The 17811-nt window shown below is 36.4% G+C and overlaps 1 long non-coding RNA gene across 1 annotated transcript; it reads left to right on the forward strand.

The window, feature by feature from the left end:
- The first annotated feature begins 5741 nt into the window (after positions 1 to 5741).
- LOC133736634 (uncharacterized) lies at positions 5742 to 6180 on the forward strand. The gene is made up of 2 exons (XR_009859644.1): positions 5742 to 5795; positions 5929 to 6180. It is a non-coding gene; the product is annotated as an uncharacterized LOC133736634 (long non-coding RNA).
- The last annotated feature ends 11631 nt before the right edge of the window (positions 6181 to 17811 follow it).

Consider the following 17811-nt stretch of genomic DNA (forward strand, 5'->3'; position numbering starts at 1 on the left):
TTCGTGTTTACACAGTCTGTCACGAATCAAGGTCTCTATTGTGTTTTTTTTTTTTTTTTTTTTTTTCTGTTCCAGTTTGTATAAATTTGTTTTCGACATCTTATTGATCTAATTATTTGTGGCAGGTATTTGATAGTGAGGAATGTTCCATCTTAAGGCAGGGTTTATGATTGTCCAGCTCTTACTTACAGGCAAGACGTCAAGCACTACTACACAAAAGGCTTCACACGACGGTTTAAAACTGTCGTCTCACGTTTTGCATTTCCGTGGTCTATCGAGGCGTCGTCTGATGAAACGCTGTCAGACGACGGTTTTCAACCGTCGTATACCGATCATTGGGTCGACGGTTTGCAACTGACTTCGTCGTCTGATGGACCGGCAGATCTGCTAACATGCTGTCGACAAGCTGTCGATCGACAGAATTATGTCGTGGTGTGACTTCTACTCATACCACGATTTTTAGGATTCCAGCGTGGTGTGCCTTCTCATACCACGGTTTATTTTTAAGACGTTGTGTGAATTGTATACACACAACAGTTCTTCCAACATAAAATTTGGTGTGATGACTTAAAAATTCAGTACATGTGTGCTTTCACACGACACATATAACTTGAACTGTTGTACCATGACATTTGAGACCATGGTTTTTCTTAATAGTTGATGTCTTTGTGTGTATCCAACAATGATATCAATACAAACCGTCGTCTGAATTGTAGAAATTTTGTTTGATTCTACCCTAAAAACCGCATCAGATGACATATTTTCCTACTATTGTTGTAATGGCAAAATTCAGATTCTGGAAGCAAAAATGACCAAAAGAATAGTAATTTAATCATAATATAAAGCTGTTATAATCCCATAGCAATCTAAATGGATCCGATAATGCTAATTGTATCCACAAAATAAGGGATCACATCTTTGAAACTCTTATAGCAAAATACATCCAGAAATGTACCTAAAAATGTCACATAATCACATCTATAGGAGAACTGCAATTGAGGCCAACCCAAAAAAGACCAACTTCTAGCCTCAGTACAACTTCTAGCTAAACAAATTTCTCTCTATCACTTCAAAAGCTTTCGTCACTGCTCCATCTTCCACATGATTGTCCAGTTTATAAGCAGCCTTCAAACCTGGATCATTGTTTTTAGAACAAAACCACCACGACAACCTTGGCCAGAAATGTGCTTTTTAAAGATAGGTTTTCCAATTCTCCCTGCAGAACAAAACCACCACGTCAAACTTCATGCCTCAAAAGGATACTGAATTGTCACATTTTCCTTTTACCACCAAGGTTCTCATAGCAATGTAGATTGCTAGAATTGTGCATCTATAGATTAAGAAACAGTTTGTGGTATGCACTGATCTACATAAAATTTTAACTTGTGATAATCTAAAAGACAGCAAAATAAACTAGTACGTGCCAGCCTTCGCAGAACAACAATATGAAATCAACATTTGAATATCCGTAATATAGAGATATTAGCATCCAAATATACAAAAGACAGCAGAATAAACTAGTGCTTGCTAGCCTTCTGCACTTGAAAAGATGATTTCCAGAAAGGGAAAAGAACAAAGTAAAAGTCCATACAATCTATTCTAAAAGGGAGATAGCAATTACTATTATGGTTCATGGCTTTATACATGCATTAGCTTTGTAATAGTCCATATAGGGATACATGGACAGAGTTATGAATCTGCTCTATCATATGCAGAGTGCATATGTATATTATCAAACTTAATTACAACTACCATTGCCATAAATAATTAATATATGCAGTGCACATGTATATTCTACATGCAGAGTGCATGTCACATTACCATGCAGAGTGCACAACTATCATATGCAGAGTGCACATGTCACATTACATTAATAGCTAGTGATATACCATCCAATCTCAAACAGCCGAGTGATAAATAATTATCACTCCAATACATGATCCCCCATAACCAAAGTTCTAACTTGTTTATAGTTCATACTAGTCGACATTGTTGTTGAAATCAAACTTGAGTAACTGACAATAAAGAAACCAACCTATATTCATAGAGAGCATACTCACACCATCAAATTAGTATGAGCAAAAGGGGTATGCCAAACAAAGTAATAGAAAAAAGGAAGTACGTTATGCTAGTACCTGATAACTGGTAAGCTGTTTGGTTAATCATTGACCTCGAGGCCAGAGAGTTTCAGAGAAAGTAGAGTTCCAAGTACCTCCTGGCCGACCACATGGGATAGCTTCTCCACTCAAGTAGCAAATTCACTCCAGTATATAATACGTATTCAATACGTTCTCCTAATTATCAGATTAAGTAGATAAAGAGAAGAAAAGTTTCCAGCCAGAGGTTGCAAGGTACTTATTTAAGAATTTGGGAAGCATAACCAAATTGGCGTCCTAAGAGAGTGACGTGTTGGTTTATAAACATTAGAAGAAAAAGTGAATCAGAGAGAACAGAAGTATATTGAAAAAAGAATGGTCAGATTCACCTAGATTTGCACTCTCAAAATATCAACATGATATTGCATTTGCAAAGGTAGACACATATATCAAAAACCATAAACAACTTTAACATTGTCTCATTACAAAACAGAAACATATCAAGTAAAAAACAAAGTATGAGAGTACAACAGCAACATGGAAAAAAAATTCCCATACATTAATGAACCAGATAGATCCGTAGATATATAACAATCAATTTCCCTGTAATTCCAAATTGGACGGAAAGGAATGGCTTAAAGAATAAAGATTAGTTGAAGCGCTGCCTCATCCCAACATCTCAAGTGACTTCCCCTCCATTGGAGGAGTCTTTTAACATTATTGTTGTTCATAGTGATGCTAGCTGATACTTAGATAACCTCACCGTATTTAGTTACCCATCTGTTTCACTTTAATGCCATCTATTTATTTATAATGTATTTGCTTGTGTATACTATGCAATGCATTTCATAATTCTGCATTGTATCAGACTAAAGTTTAGCTCGCTTCACCAAGGCCTAAGAGATAAAACCTCATCCAATTCCAATGCAATATTTACCAGCAAAAGGTATAGAGGGAACAAACCTGTCCCACATTGGTGCTATCTTAAGAATGAAATCAAGCTTCTGATGAATAGGTTCTTGCATCTCTTTCTTTCCACCACGGAATGACCCTTCATCCAACCAGAAAACAAACTTTTTGGTTCTGGTTTCATTTGTACCCACTGGTCATAAGTTATGATTTCTGGTGGGAAACTGCTTGACTGAATATTACTACAAGAAAGAATGTATGTGAAATGAGACTTTTACTACAGATCGATTGTGGAAATTAGCATCAAGATTAATATAGAGTCTAATGAATGCATTCCATATTTCATTGCACTTGAATGTGTTTTTTTTTAAGACAGTCTGCTTATAGAGTTTAACTTCTCAGATATATATATCTACTCATACAGGTCAAGACATCTGAAAGGATTAAGAAATGTGATATCTTGTAGAAATCAGGATATGCTGGCTCTAACTATAGGCATTAAGAACATGGATAAGAGTTTAGCAATGTAAGTTATAAAAAGAAAATAAATTCTCATTAAAAGTAAACATCTTTTAGTCTCAAGTGCCTAATATGACGAAACAGAATGCATGAATTGAAAACTAATTCCAATTAGCCCTTGAACATGTAAAAATATATTGATACCTAGATTTATACACCAACCAGAGAAGAATCATTACATTCTTGCAACATAATCTAGGAATTGGTCAGTGTGAGCAAGCTTTTTAAATGACCACGAAGTCCAGAACGCATGCAACCATACCACTTGAGACTACAATGTCAATGCAAGACATGAAATTGAGTGGGGATTTAACACGATAGCTAAAGTTGAGTGTCAATGCAGCACTAGAAACTATAATGTCATCACCGAGAGCTAAAATAACATCCTCCAGACTTCCGACTTTATCATTCAGCAGCATATCCAAATAGAAACAAAACCAGAACCAACTCCTAAATGAATTCATTGCAACTCCATGACTTAAAAAAACTACACAAAGCACCTATCTAACATATGCCTTTCCTCCTTTTTGCTTAAAATTCTCTCCTAACAATAGGTACAAACACTTATTTTGCTCAGAATCAGAGCATACGTTAGGATAAATTCCTCACTCATTAACCAAACCAAAAGGCAACATTAACATGTAATTCCTAACATTTTGAATTGTTCAAGACTACAAACTGATGGTTTGCTTTACTATCAGTTTATGTGGAACACAATTACTAATAAGCAGACATGGCAAGAATAAATGCCTGTTTGGATGATAAAGGAGAAAGATACTACATACTAATATTGAGTTTAAAGTTAGTATTATGAATGCAACTATCTATAGGGTATACCTCTCTGCTTTGATTGATTACAAAAGCACCAATTTTGAGCCGGTGTGTAGTGTTTTCAAGGAGAGTATAAGCAGGCTTGGGAATCCAATAGACGAGCATCAAATAATGAGGCTCCACATGGTGGTACCAGAATGCTGGCTGCAATCCAGTCTATAGATTTTGAGCTGAAGAAGATGATCAAAAAGCATGGAAGAATATTTAGAGTAAAGCTACAGTCCAACCCCAAATTCAAATCCTTCTTTGCTCCATGTCCCTCCCTCAAGCTCAATCCCATACCCAAGCTCCGTTTCTCTCTCCGCCGACGCCTCTGCATCTCTGCCACCACCCAAACCCTTACCCAACCCCAATCTCATCCCCCTCTCCCGCCGTTGCTCTCTGAACACCCTCTTCGCCATAACCCTAGCCGTCTTGTGAAGAACCCGATATCAAAAAAGTAAAGAACTCCGGCATCAAAAGTGTGATTGTGATTTCTGAAGAACCCAAAATCAAAAGTGAGTGTCGGGGATTTAGGGCGAGAAGACGAGAAACTCGAAACCCCCAAATTTTTACCCCCAAATAAAAAACCCAATCTAGCTAGAGGACGAGAACTTACCAGATTGGAAGACAAATCTTGGATTTCGGGCTGGTTTAGGGCTTCGGATTAGTACCAGAGAGTCGGACCTTCGGAGGGCGGTGGATTTAGGGTTCAGGGCTTCGGAGTGGGGGGAGAGAGTCGGGGTCGGCGTAGGAGTTTTGGAAAGAGAGAGTCGGGGTCGAGTGAATGCTATTGTGTCGGAGTGGGTGTAGCTGTGGAGTGAATGCTATTGTGTGAAGGGCCTTTTCTTTTCTCAAGTGTTTCAAATTTGGTCTGAATATGTCTAGTAGTTGAGGATACATGGATAAGACATTAATTAGTCGATGCATGTGTACAAAGCCATCACACAATGGTTTTTCACATAAATGTTGTATGAATGTCACTTTTAAATTTTCAGTTTGCCTCCTTTTGTTGCTTGGGTGGAGGGAATCAGGTTTGGGGAGAGAGAGTGGGGGGAAATAGTTGGGGAGAATGTAGGTGGACATGTTCTGCACTTGCAAATCTATAGTCATACCACAGTTTTAAACTAACTGTCGTATAATCACTGCATGCTGAGAAAATTTAAGTGGTGTCAAATGGTGGGAAACTTGCCACCCCTATAAACATTTTAACCTCACACCACGCTTCCATTTATAAACGTCTTCTGAAATAATTCATAATTTCAGCATGAAAAATACCCGTTGGTTGAATTCATATTAGAAGACGGAAATTTTAAAACCGTCGTCTCAAAAATGAGAAATGATTCACACCACGGAAAACAGTGTAGCGTCGTATGAGAGGTGTCGTGTGAAGCCTTTTCTGTAGTAGTGAAGGCAAGAGATATTGAAATGTATAAAAAGCGCAAGCTTCCAACGCACCAGGTATATTATCCTCCTGATATCTAAAGAGATCTGTCAAAATTCTTGATTCTCATTTCGCACTTTTATTACATTTATTCTTTATACGTATATCTATGAAACTAGTTCTCAACTCATTGGCACATATTTTTGCTAGGTTCATTGGCAGCTACACCAAGGACTGGAAACTCAAGTTACAAGTATTTTTATCTTATAACAAAGTGCTATTTTTTTCCTTTTTCGTTTTACTGTATCTACAAACCGTTTTTGTCTTCATAAGGTTTATTTAGAAGACTTCAATCTTGTTCTTTTCTTTTGCTGTTGTATATGGAGAAGTTTAGGCCATACGTCCCCTTCTCCCTACTCTTTGTACTCTTTTTATCAATAGTATTAATGAGAATTTTCTTTTGCTTACCACTGGTATTCTCATTATGAAACTTCTCTAGCAAAGAAACTGATTTAGTAATCACTTATAAAATAGAAATTGAAGCAAAAACAACAAAAACACAATGACTTGAAATAACAAACTGATGTTATAAATGACAAAGGACATCAGTTCTATCTATAGAACTCATGTCTAATACAGATATATAAATCAATTTCTTATGTAAAACGATGTCATAGTAGGAAACAAAATCAGTTTTTTATAAATCAAACGACGTCTAGAGTCATTTTATACATCGGGAGCTTATAAGAAACTGATGTCTAGAGTCATTTTTAACATCGGCTAAAAACCGATGTCTGAGATTTCCCGATCTTTAAAATCACCCACTAAGACATCGGTACATTTTTTTTTTAACATCGGTTTCTGGCCGATGTTAAAGGAAAAAATTCTAGTAGTGTTTGCATGCTAGAATAACGGTGAGAGTTCTTGTGTGTTTGCTTAATTTGCTAAGAGTAATTGTTATTTGTTAAGACGCTGAGTTAAACAAGTAGTAATCAGTTCTAACGAGTGGTAAAAATCATGCTTTAATGATTAAACGATTCTGGAAATTATGTGTTAAATTCTATGTGTAATGGTTAATTTGCACGTGTGAGTTGATTCGAGGGTTAGATAATACTACTAGTTAAGAAAACTACGCTGAGTGTTTTCGAAAATTAGTAGTATTGGGCTTGGTAAGAACTTTTCCGATCCAAGCCTACATTAGAACGAATCAGATAAATGGATTGATCCGCTGAGGCTTTTCATCTGAACTCTTATCTAGGCATTTAAGATGGGCACATTTTTGTAGCATGTTGAAATGAATTTTCTGTTTTTACACTTAGTAATTTCCGAGTGGAATTGATCTAGGTTAGGGAAGTCGATCATTGTATATTGTTTTATTTGTTTTGTTTTTATTTTAAGTAGATTAGGAACCAAATTTCAAAACCCCCATTTTATTCTTTTATTTGTTAATTGACCTTTTTGTGTAGGTGTACCCTACAATCCCCGGACTGAACGAGCCCTGCTTATCCTATACTCACAACTATATTTTGCAGGGTTAAATTGTGAGGCTATTTCAGCCGCATCAATTTTTGGTGCCGTTGCCGGGGATTGTTAAAATCTCCAGCGCTTAAAGTGTCATCGATTTTGTTGTATATAGAATGCATGCTCAATTTTTGTACTATACTTGTGGAATGGTGACAAATTGCGATTACTGTTAGGCCAAGCTTTAATTGTGATTTAGTTTAAGTTTTATGAGTTATGCGAAATTAAGCATGTCTTTTATAATTGTTGTGCAATTTGTAGAAGTTTTTAAGCATGTTGTAAATTGTATGTTGTAAAATTGTAGAATGAGTTTTGTTTTAAGCATGTTGAAAATTGTATGTGTTTCACTTAGATTAATATAGTTAGGTTGTTATGAATTTTGTTAAATACTTAATTGTTGTAAGTGTGTAAAATCGTATGAGTAGACAAGGGCCCTTTTGTTAATATTGGCCTTAACCCTTCATTAGTACCTTGTTAAGGTCACTTGAGGTTGAGGGCGTCCTTTATTAGCACTTGGAGAACGGTCTAACACATAAGTTAATTTCCCAGCTGAGTAAGGGGCATACAGATGGTGTCTTAGATTGGGACCCTGCGTGATGGGTTCAATTGGATCTCAGAGATACTATAGAATGAGCCTAAACCACTATGTGGGAGTAGCCGATAGGGGCCTAAAACTCAATGAGGGAGTAGCCTCCGTAGTATCACCAAAATGAGTCCTCCCTCTCACTTACCTCTTAATCTGGCCATCCAGCCTTTTGAAACAAAGGAAAGAGACTTATGCCTAGGCGACTATCCCTATATCGTATCTCACCAATAGTAGTGGTTTCTATTGGGCTCGACTTACAACTTGGGATCAATTGAGCTATTAACTATGTTTATAACAAACTCAAAAAAAAATAAAAATGTTGTGTGACATGCTTAAGGTATATTGGATTAAACAAGACCTTGTCGAGGGTAGTTGTTCTATAGCCCCATTGCACAAACGAGGTCCTCTGAAAGACTATAAACATTAAGCGCTGCATGGGAGGCAACCCAATTCAGAAGTAGTTGTGGAGGAGCCTTCAACGCAGATTTGTTTCTTCTTCCCTATTTCTTTTATTTTGTATCTTTTGTTTTTCTTTGAGTCTTTGTTTTCGTAAATTCCATCTCTTTCTGCTTAGGTGTTTCATTGCCTGCTTATAATTGATTACATAGAGGACAATGACAATATTTAAGTGTGGGGGAAAGGATTTATATTTTCATCTTGAGTCATATATTGAAAAATACAAAAAAAAAATTGAAAAATACAAAAAAAAATCGAAAAATGTCAAAAAAAAAAAAAAAATTTCGTTGCTTTTGTTTTTGTTTTGAGTCATAGGATGCCCTTTCAACTGTCTAGGATGATTCTATATCTCTGAAATTATGGCTAAAAGAGGATCACAATATTGAGATGATTTTAACATGGTATTCTTTGGTTAATTGAGATATATGAAAAATGTGTGCATGAGTAGTGGATATGGATCTCGTGACCTTGGTACAGAATATGAGCATGTTAAGATAAGTTGTGATTCATAAAGCCCATGTGAGATAATTGAGCCCATGTCCCTTTTTCTTGGAGTAAAAAAAAAAAAAAATATATATATATATATATATATATATATATATATATATATATTGTTAATTTCTTGGCGATGTTTTGATGATCTCATTATTCTTTCATCTTGATTGACTGCTTGCCATAGATTAAGTTGAATGGACTAGAGAATGCTAGAATTCGCTCTTGTGCTTGTTGAGACGTTGTATCAATACATGGCCCTGATTCTGGAAAGGATAGAGGCACCCTAGGAATTACCACCATTGCCAAATAAACTTGTGTCCCCATTTGTGCCCGTCGTGGGACTCCCCTAGATAAACCCCTTTGAGCCTACATTAAGCATTTTCGTTCATCACCCTTAAAAATCCTTAACCATGAACCTTAGTATAGTTACAACCTTACCCTTTGTTCTAAGAACTTAGTGGAGCTATCGTTTGAGACATACTACATGGGTTTGGCACTAAGGATGAAGATTGAGAAGAGGTGAAAGTTCAAGTGTGGGGGTAGACTTGTACATGAAAAGAAAAATTATGAGAAAGCCGTGAGAAAAAAAAAATGAAAAGAAAAGAAAAAAATAATTGTGTACGGCTAAAAAGAAAAAGAAAGAAAAATATATGTTTATGGATTTTAGTCCCCCATACTTAGTGATTTTGGAGTTTGCTTTGAATTGAAGGCCCACTACAGAAAATTTGGTCTTTGTCCATTTCACTAGAGCTCAAAGGAAGTTTACAATGAAGATTGGGCCCAACATGAAGACATTAGGCCCTTTTAGTTTGCCTCTATGGGTGTGACGTTTTGCCTTGGTGGATTTTTTCGAGGTCTCTACATTTACATGAGCTCTGCTAGGTTTTTAGGACACTTTGATAAATCCTTACCTTTCATTTCTTAAAACCTTGAGCCTTAGCCCCATTACAACCTTTGAGAAGACCTTCTTGATCCTTAAGATGGGACAGCCCTTGATGTGGAGATGAGTTACAAGAGTTGAACCTATGGCAGTCCATTCGTGCAAGCAGTTGGTATCTTTCATGAGATCTTTAAAGGAAGAAGAAAAAATATGTATATATATATGTGCTTTCGTTTCTATATATCTGATATACTTTGTTTATCTTTCACATATACATGAGTGAATAAGCTTTTAAGCATTGCCTTGAATTCTGAGAGAAGAAATTGTGGATATACCTTGTGAGGATTTGAATCATATTTGTCTGAAGCATGCTAAGCTCCACCCTATCACCATTGTTACAACCAAGTCCTACCTGTGTATGTGTGGATTATATGTTTTAATTAACTCTCGAATGCTTAAACATTGATTCTTGGTTGAGTGCTAATCTTGGTGTTGTGAAAGTAAGAGATTGCTGTAAAGTAAGAGAGTGCTAATCTTGAGTAAGGGGCATATACAGATGGTGTCTTATGTTGAGACCCTGGGTGATGGGTTCAATTGGATCTCAGAGATACTATAGAATGTGCGTAAACCACTATGTGGGAGTAGCCGATAGGGGCCTAAATCTCAATGAGGGAGTAGCCTCCGTAGTATCACCAAAATGAGTCCTCCCTCTCACTTACCTCTTAATCTGGTCATCAAGCCTTCTGAAACAAAGGAAAGAGACTTATGTCTAGGCGACTATCCCTATATCGTATCTCACCAATAATAGTGGTTTCTATTGGGCTCGACTTACAACTTGGGATCAATTGAGCTATTAACTATGTTTATAACAAACTCAAAAAAAAAAAAATGTTATGTGACATGCTTAAGGTATATTGGATTACACAAGACCTTGTCGAGGGTAGCTGTTCTATAGTCCCATTGCACAAACGAGGTCCTCTGTTCCAGTACCTAAGTATGTAAATGTAAAAGTAACTTAGAAAGTTAAGGAAAGGCATAATGTTTGTATTCCGAACCTTGTATATGTTACGAACATTAACCCAAGGAATGAGGACGTGTGAACAAGAAGAGTCTAGGCTGAAAGACTATAAATATTAAGCGCTGCATGGGAGGCAACCCATTTCAACCGAAGCTGTGGAGGATCCATCAACGAGAGTTTGACATTTCTATCCCTTCACTTGCTTAGGTTGAATTGTACTTGTGTCTTTGTTTGTTTGTTTATTTTACCCTTCCCTTATTTTCGTAGCCCTCTCCCCCCTCCCCATATTTAGGGTCTATATACCATATTTTTTTTGCCTACATTGAGAACAATGTAGATTCTAAGTGTGGGGTGGGTTTACACCTTTATTTTAGTTTAATTTTTTTTTTTTAAACATAAAAAAATTTGTTGGTTTTGGAGTCTTTTTGTTTGTTTGAGTATTGGGATGCTCCTAACGTCTAGGATGAACATGTCTCTGAATTCATGGCTGAAGGTTTTCACAATCAAAATAGGACTTAATTGAATTCTGTGGTTAATCGACATTGTGATACTTGTATGAAGATTTGAGATAGGATTGTAACTTGGTTCATTAAGCATGCTAGGATTAAGTCTAACTCATTTGACCCAAAGTGAGCTGTTGAGCTAAAATACTTTCTTTTTGAGTGCTTAATTGATGAATTCATAATTTCATGGCTGTATTTGCAAAACCTCATCATTATTTGAAAATCCAATGATCATGTGCCATAGATTTTAATGGACTAGAGAATACTAGAACTCGACTTTTGTGACTGTCAAAACTTGTATGCCATAATATGCCCTGATCTTGGATAGGATAGAAGGCACTAGGGTAACCACCATAGCCAAACAAGCATGTGTCCCCAATTGTGCCCGTCGTGGGACTCCTTAGAGTGAACCCCTTTGAGCCTACGTTGAAAACCTTTGTTTCATTACCCTCACTACCCTACCATGAGCTTAGTACAGGACATCTCTACCCTTGTGCTAGGGACTTAGTAGAGCATGACATAATGTGTAGGGGTGACGATGAAAGACAAGTGTGGGGTGGGGAAAACCCAAGGAAAAAAAAAAGGAAAAAGATTGCTGTAAAAAAAAAATGAAAAAAGAAAGAAAGAAAAACGGCAAAAGAGAAGAAAAATTGAGAAGAAAACTCTTGGAAAATTGTTGAAGTGTGGTTTTGGACTTTCATATTTGTCGAAGGCCCAAAGTTGAAAATTAGGCCTTTGTCCGTTTCCATGTTGGTTAGAGTGAAGGTTGGGTTCAAAACAATGATAATTGGCCCATAAAAATAGTGACATAAGGTGGTCCATATATGCTCTGCTAGGTCCTTAGGATTTTTGTATCCTTAATCTTCATTTCAAAAACCCTAGCTTAGCCCCATTGCAACCAGTTTCAAGTCCTTACTTGATCCTTGAGATGAGCAGCGTTTGGTTAGTGGAGTCAGTTACAAAGTCGAGCTTATGGTTGGTTTAGGTCCATTTGTGCACTTAGTCATTTCTTGAGGTCTTTAAAAATTCTTCACAAAATGCTGTTATTGATGAAATATGCAAGCTGTTTGTTGCCTTACAATTCGTTCTCTTGCATATACTTGAGTGTGAAGCTTTTAAGCATAGCCATTTCTGAGAGAAAAATCAAGAGTATGCATTGTGAGTTTGGATTGGACTTGTTCGAAACATGCTATCATTCACTGTATAACTTAAGTTCTCCTTATCTTACTTAGTCATATGAGTGTTACATGTTTATTAACCGTGGAATTAACGTGATTTTGATTAAGTGTTTAACGTGAAAGCCATGAGTTTGGAGTCTCTGAGACAACAGTTAGGGGTAGTAGAGTCATTTACTTGCTTTTTGTCGAGTCTTTGTTTTGTTTTGTATTTTTGTTTTGCTAAGGGACTAGCAAAAGCTAAGTGTGGGGTAGTTGATAGGAGCACAATGTGCGACGATATTAATGAGTATATGCCCCATTTTAGCCTTGTTTCTCCCTTAAGTTTCGTGTTTTGAGTCATTGAGTTGTTTTTAGGGTCTTGTAGAGTGTTCTGTGATACACTAAAAGTAAGCGCGCAATTTAACCCTGCCAAAATGTAGTTGTGAGTATAGAATAAGTATGGATCGTTCTAGCCGGGGATTGAGGGTACACCTGTAATTGCAAAAACAAATTCATAAAAGTAAAAAGTATTATTTACAAAAATAAAACAAAGAATTAAAATATATACAAGTTAATGTAAAAAGGGGGTTCTAAGATTATAAAATTGAAAATTAAAATAAATAAAATAAAGAAAATATAAAAACACATGTACAAGGGTGGAACGCAAGGAACAAAGATCAAAACCAATTCCATACGATTAAACTCAATTCAAATCCTATAATTGATCATCTAAGTCATGAGAAAGAAGTTGATCATGTGAAACATTCGACGCAAATGATTTCCCATATTTTAGTTTCCTTTACTAATTAACCTAAGTGAAAGCACCTAGATCAATCCTATTAAACATGCAATCATAGTTTAGAAAGTTAGCTAATCAAAACATGTTCAACGCAAGAAGCATAGAGAAAGGTTATCAACTTAAGTGCACAACCTAGTTATGAATAAGTTCACCTATTTGCAATCCTCTTCAATTGAATTCGACCTTTGTCCAAAGCCTTTACTACTTGTGATTTAGGTTCACAAAACTATTAGGTGAATCGTTTACCTAAATCTAGCACCAATTACATGCAAATCCTATAAGTGTCGACCCAAAAAAGATAAACATATAAAAGTTTTCTGTCAAGCAAATTCAATTGAACAAACTCACATAAGCAACTTAGAATCACAATTATAGAATTCGAAAACTTTATTTAAACATAGAAATTGGGCTTAAACGACTTTGCCCTAAACGTTATTGTTAACTAGAAACAAATTCCTACGAAATCAAACAAGGAAATCAAAAGATTACAAGGAAAAAGAATGAATTACACCGTGAGTGGAGATGGAGTTGGAGAGCTTGATGGTTGGATCTTGAATCTTGGAAGCAAGTCTTCAAGGTGGACGATGGAGGATATGATCTTCACGGCTCCTTCTTCTTCTTCCTCTCCTTGCTTGAAAACGCAGAACTTGAAACTAGATAATGGAGAGGGAGAGAGAGCTTTGACGTTATGGAGATTTTTCTGAATGAATGTGTGTGTAAAACGTCTTGCATAGGGGGGTTTATATAGGGGGACGACCAAGCTTTACCACCCAGCTTCGACCAATCACGTAGTGCCACGTCAGCTCTGTTATGTCATCCAACCAATCAAAAAGCTCCAAAATAAATCCCTAATATATTGTTGCTGATTTTCCCATGATTTAATCTGATTTTATTCACAATTTTCGGCCAAATATCTAGGCATGAAACTAGACAATGTATCCGGACGCATTTTGGACCTTTCTTCCCTTAAATCTCTCCATGGCTTTATCCTTAACATCCTCCCTTTGATTTTCTCTTGATTTTCACATTAAAACTGCATATTTTAATTCCTTAATTTCGGCCAACATATCTTGAGGGAATTGAGGGATGAATCTGGACTTGTTTTGAGCATTTTCTTGTTGCACAATCCCTTGAAACTCTCCGAAGATTTTCTCAACGTAATCTCCTTGATTTTCACATTATCTCCATCATTTCCCATGCAAAAATCAGATTTAATCTCCCATAATATCTTCAAGCCATGTGGTCTCCTAATGCCTTCAGGTTTCTTAGCCTCATCAGGATTCCGGAGTTGACTGGGATTCCTAGTCGGACCAGGAAAACTCCATTTCTTCATTTCAGCTCTTTTCTTTGTCATTTATTCCAATGTACCTAGAAAATAGAAACTAAATTAAAAATGATTAAGTAAAGGAAATAACTAAGCAAAATATAGGGAGTTAAATATTAAAATATCGCATTAAAATGCTCCTATCATTTGGCGTGAAATAGGCAGAAAACACTAAATGCATGAAAAATCCTAGCTGGATCAGGATTCCTCACCGTCGACGTTTTTGCGGTCTTTACATTTTAATTCCCATTATTTTCTCTAGAAATTTCTGATATTCTCCTACTTGTTGTAGGAAACCTTGGCTGGTGGAAATCTTGGAAACAGCAACGATGGAATCAGAAAATAAAGCATTTAAAGACATTTGACCAAGCAATGAAGAAGGGAAATAAAGGAGAAAGACGTTTCAGCTTGTTAAAAGACCCCATTATGAGAGGAATTAAGGCCATAAAGGAGATGTTTCAGTTGAGAAATTAAAGGAATTATGATGCAATTCCATCCATCCAAATGATGAAGGGTATGATCGACAAAAGCCTACCAATGCTCCCCTATAAATAGGCAACGTCCAGAACAGAACTATCATCACTTCCTGGCCTATCACTTCCTTGCCTATCACTTCCCGGCCTATCACTTCCTGGCCAAAAACTTTTCCGAGACTCTGCCCAATTCACTCCTTAAACTTCCATCACTTATAAGACCGTGACCACCATCCTTCCATCAATCTACAAAGCTCTAAAGTCGCTGAGTCAAGGACGCTCCACCACCATAGCAGAGACGAGTTCATCACCATGTTGCCAAGACGCTGAGGAAAGCTTCAAAGTGTAACTATGACTCTACTTACAATTTTTGTTTCGGTTTTGTGGGTTTGGATTTGTGAGTTGTGTAATTGGAGACATGAAATTTTCAGAATATTTTTATTAATATTTTTGAGATTTTCAGTTTATTATTGAGTTAATTTCGAGAATTCTTTTATGATGCATGTTACAATCTTGTGCCCTTTTACGTGTTTAGGTAATTTTCAGAGTTAGGTTAATAAGTTTGCATGCTAGAATAACGGTGAGAGTTCTTGTGTGTTTGCTTAATTTGCCAAGAGTAATTGTTCTTTGTTAAGACGCTGAGTTAAACAAGTAGTAATTAGTTCTAACGAGTGGTAAAAATCATGCTTTAATGATTAAACGATTCTGGAAATTACGTGTTAAATTCTATGTGTAATGGTTAATTTGCATGTGTGAGATGATTCGAGGGTTAGATAATACTACTAGTTAAGAAAACTACGCTGAGTGTTTTCGAAAATTAGTAGTATTGGGCTTGGTAAGGACTTTTCCGATCCAAGCCTACATTAGAACGAATCAGATAAATGGATTGATCCGCTATGGCTTTTCATTTGAACTCTTATCTAGGCATTTAAGATGGGCACATTTTTGTAGCATGTTCAAATGAATTTTCTGTTTTTACACTTAGTAATTTCCGAGTGGAATTGGTCTAGGTTAGGGAAGTCGATCATTGTATATTGTTTTATTTGTTTTGTTTTTATTTTAAGTAGATTAGGAACCAAATTTCAAAACCCCCATTTTATTCTTTTATTTGTTAATTGACCTTTTTGTGTAGGTGTACCCTACAATCCCCGGACTGAACGATCCCTGCTTATCCTATACTGACTGCTACATTTTGCAGGGTTAAATTGTGAGGCTATTTCAGCCGCATCATCCGTTGATTTGGTTTGGTTTTTAGTGAAATGGCTTCTAAAACTTCAAATGCGTTGTTCTTGTGCTTTTTCCAAGCCCTAGATGCTTTCCATTCATTTCAAACAATTTGATCACTTTGCTTCAAGTTTGAGTTTATGAACAATGTTTTTCCAAACTTCTTGCTTCTAATTCCGTTGATTTGGTTTTTTTTTTTAGTGAAATGGCTTCTAAATCTTCAAATGCGTTGTGCTTGTGCTTTTTCAAAGCCCTAGATGCTTTCCATTCATTTCAAACAATTTGATCACTTTGCTTCAAGTTTGAGTTTATGAACTATGATTTTCCAAATTTCTTGGTTCTAAATCCGTTGATTTGGTTTGGTTTTTTAGTGAAATGGCTTCTAAAACTTCAAACGCGTTGTTCTTGTTCTTTTTCAAAGCCCTAGATTGATAGGAGCATTTTAATGCGACGTTTTAACTGCATTTCCCTACATTTTCTGCGTTATTTCCTTAATAAAACTCTGTTTAGGAAAGTTTCCATTCTTCAATTGGGAAAGTTCCTATTTGTATAAAGTTTCTATTTTTGTAGTTTCCATTTCTCATTTCTGGCAAGTTTCCATTTTCAGTTTAGGAAAGTTTCTATTTTTCATTTTTAGTAAGTTTCTATTTTTCATTTTTAGAAAGTTTCTATTTTCAGTATAGTTTCTATTTTCAGGACCTCCGAGCTAAAAAGTGGAAATGAACTCACGAATGGAAAGAGGAGCTTGCGAACGTCAAGGCGAGCGAATATAAGACAAAATGGGCCACACAATTGAGCAGAAATGAAGAAATAAGCTTTCCTAGTCCAACCAGGAAATCCTGCGAAATGGAGGAAGGCTTCCCAAGCAAGTTTCCAACGCAACCATGAAAAAGAAATGAAAAAAATAATGTGTTATGGCGTTGGAAGGTATAAAGGCTTGAAGTTGAAGCAACGAGGCCCAAGAACTCTCAAGACTTGTTGGATTTTTCGGCAAATTGGATAAAAGCCCACAAGAGCCCATGGAACTAGGGTTGTGACGCAAGAGTAAACCCTAGAGATGTTGTTGCCGTGAAATTCCAAGAGAGAAGCAAGGAGATGGCGTGAAAAATCAGAAAATATAAAGAAGATTTCGATTGAGATTTTCTAGGGCAATTTTTATGGAAAAATAAACCCTAGGAGACTCCTTGCCGTCCAAGCCAAGAGGAAAAGAAGGGATTGCCGTGAAATATCAAGAAGAAACCCTAGAGATTTCGGCAAAGTGATATCCTCTAGAGAGTTTTAAGGAAAGAAAATTGTGTGGAGACCAATAAAAGCTCAAAAGAAGTCTAGATACATTCCTTAATCCTTAAAGGTAGTTTGGCCGAATTCAAAGAGAAAAAATCAGAATATTATCAAGGGAATTTCGGCCAAGATTTTATGGAATTAAAAGAGAATTTTGTGATTGGTTGGACCACCTCATAGGGCTTATGTGGCAAGCAAGCATTGGAGGAAATTATGTGGAGTTAACACATTGTTGCCGTGAGAATTTAGAGGAAGCACACGGCTTGGAGACCAAGTATGCCGTCCCCTACATCTACTCTCTCATTCTCAACGTCCAGGGTTCCTCTCCTTTGCGTTTTAAACTTTAGAAAATCAGAAAATACTTCTCTTTGCCGTG

The sequence above is a fragment of the Rosa rugosa genome, chromosome 3 (genome assembly GCF_958449725.1).
Source record: "Rosa rugosa chromosome 3, drRosRugo1.1, whole genome shotgun sequence".
NCBI classification, from domain to species: Eukaryota; Viridiplantae; Streptophyta; class Magnoliopsida; order Rosales; family Rosaceae; genus Rosa; species Rosa rugosa.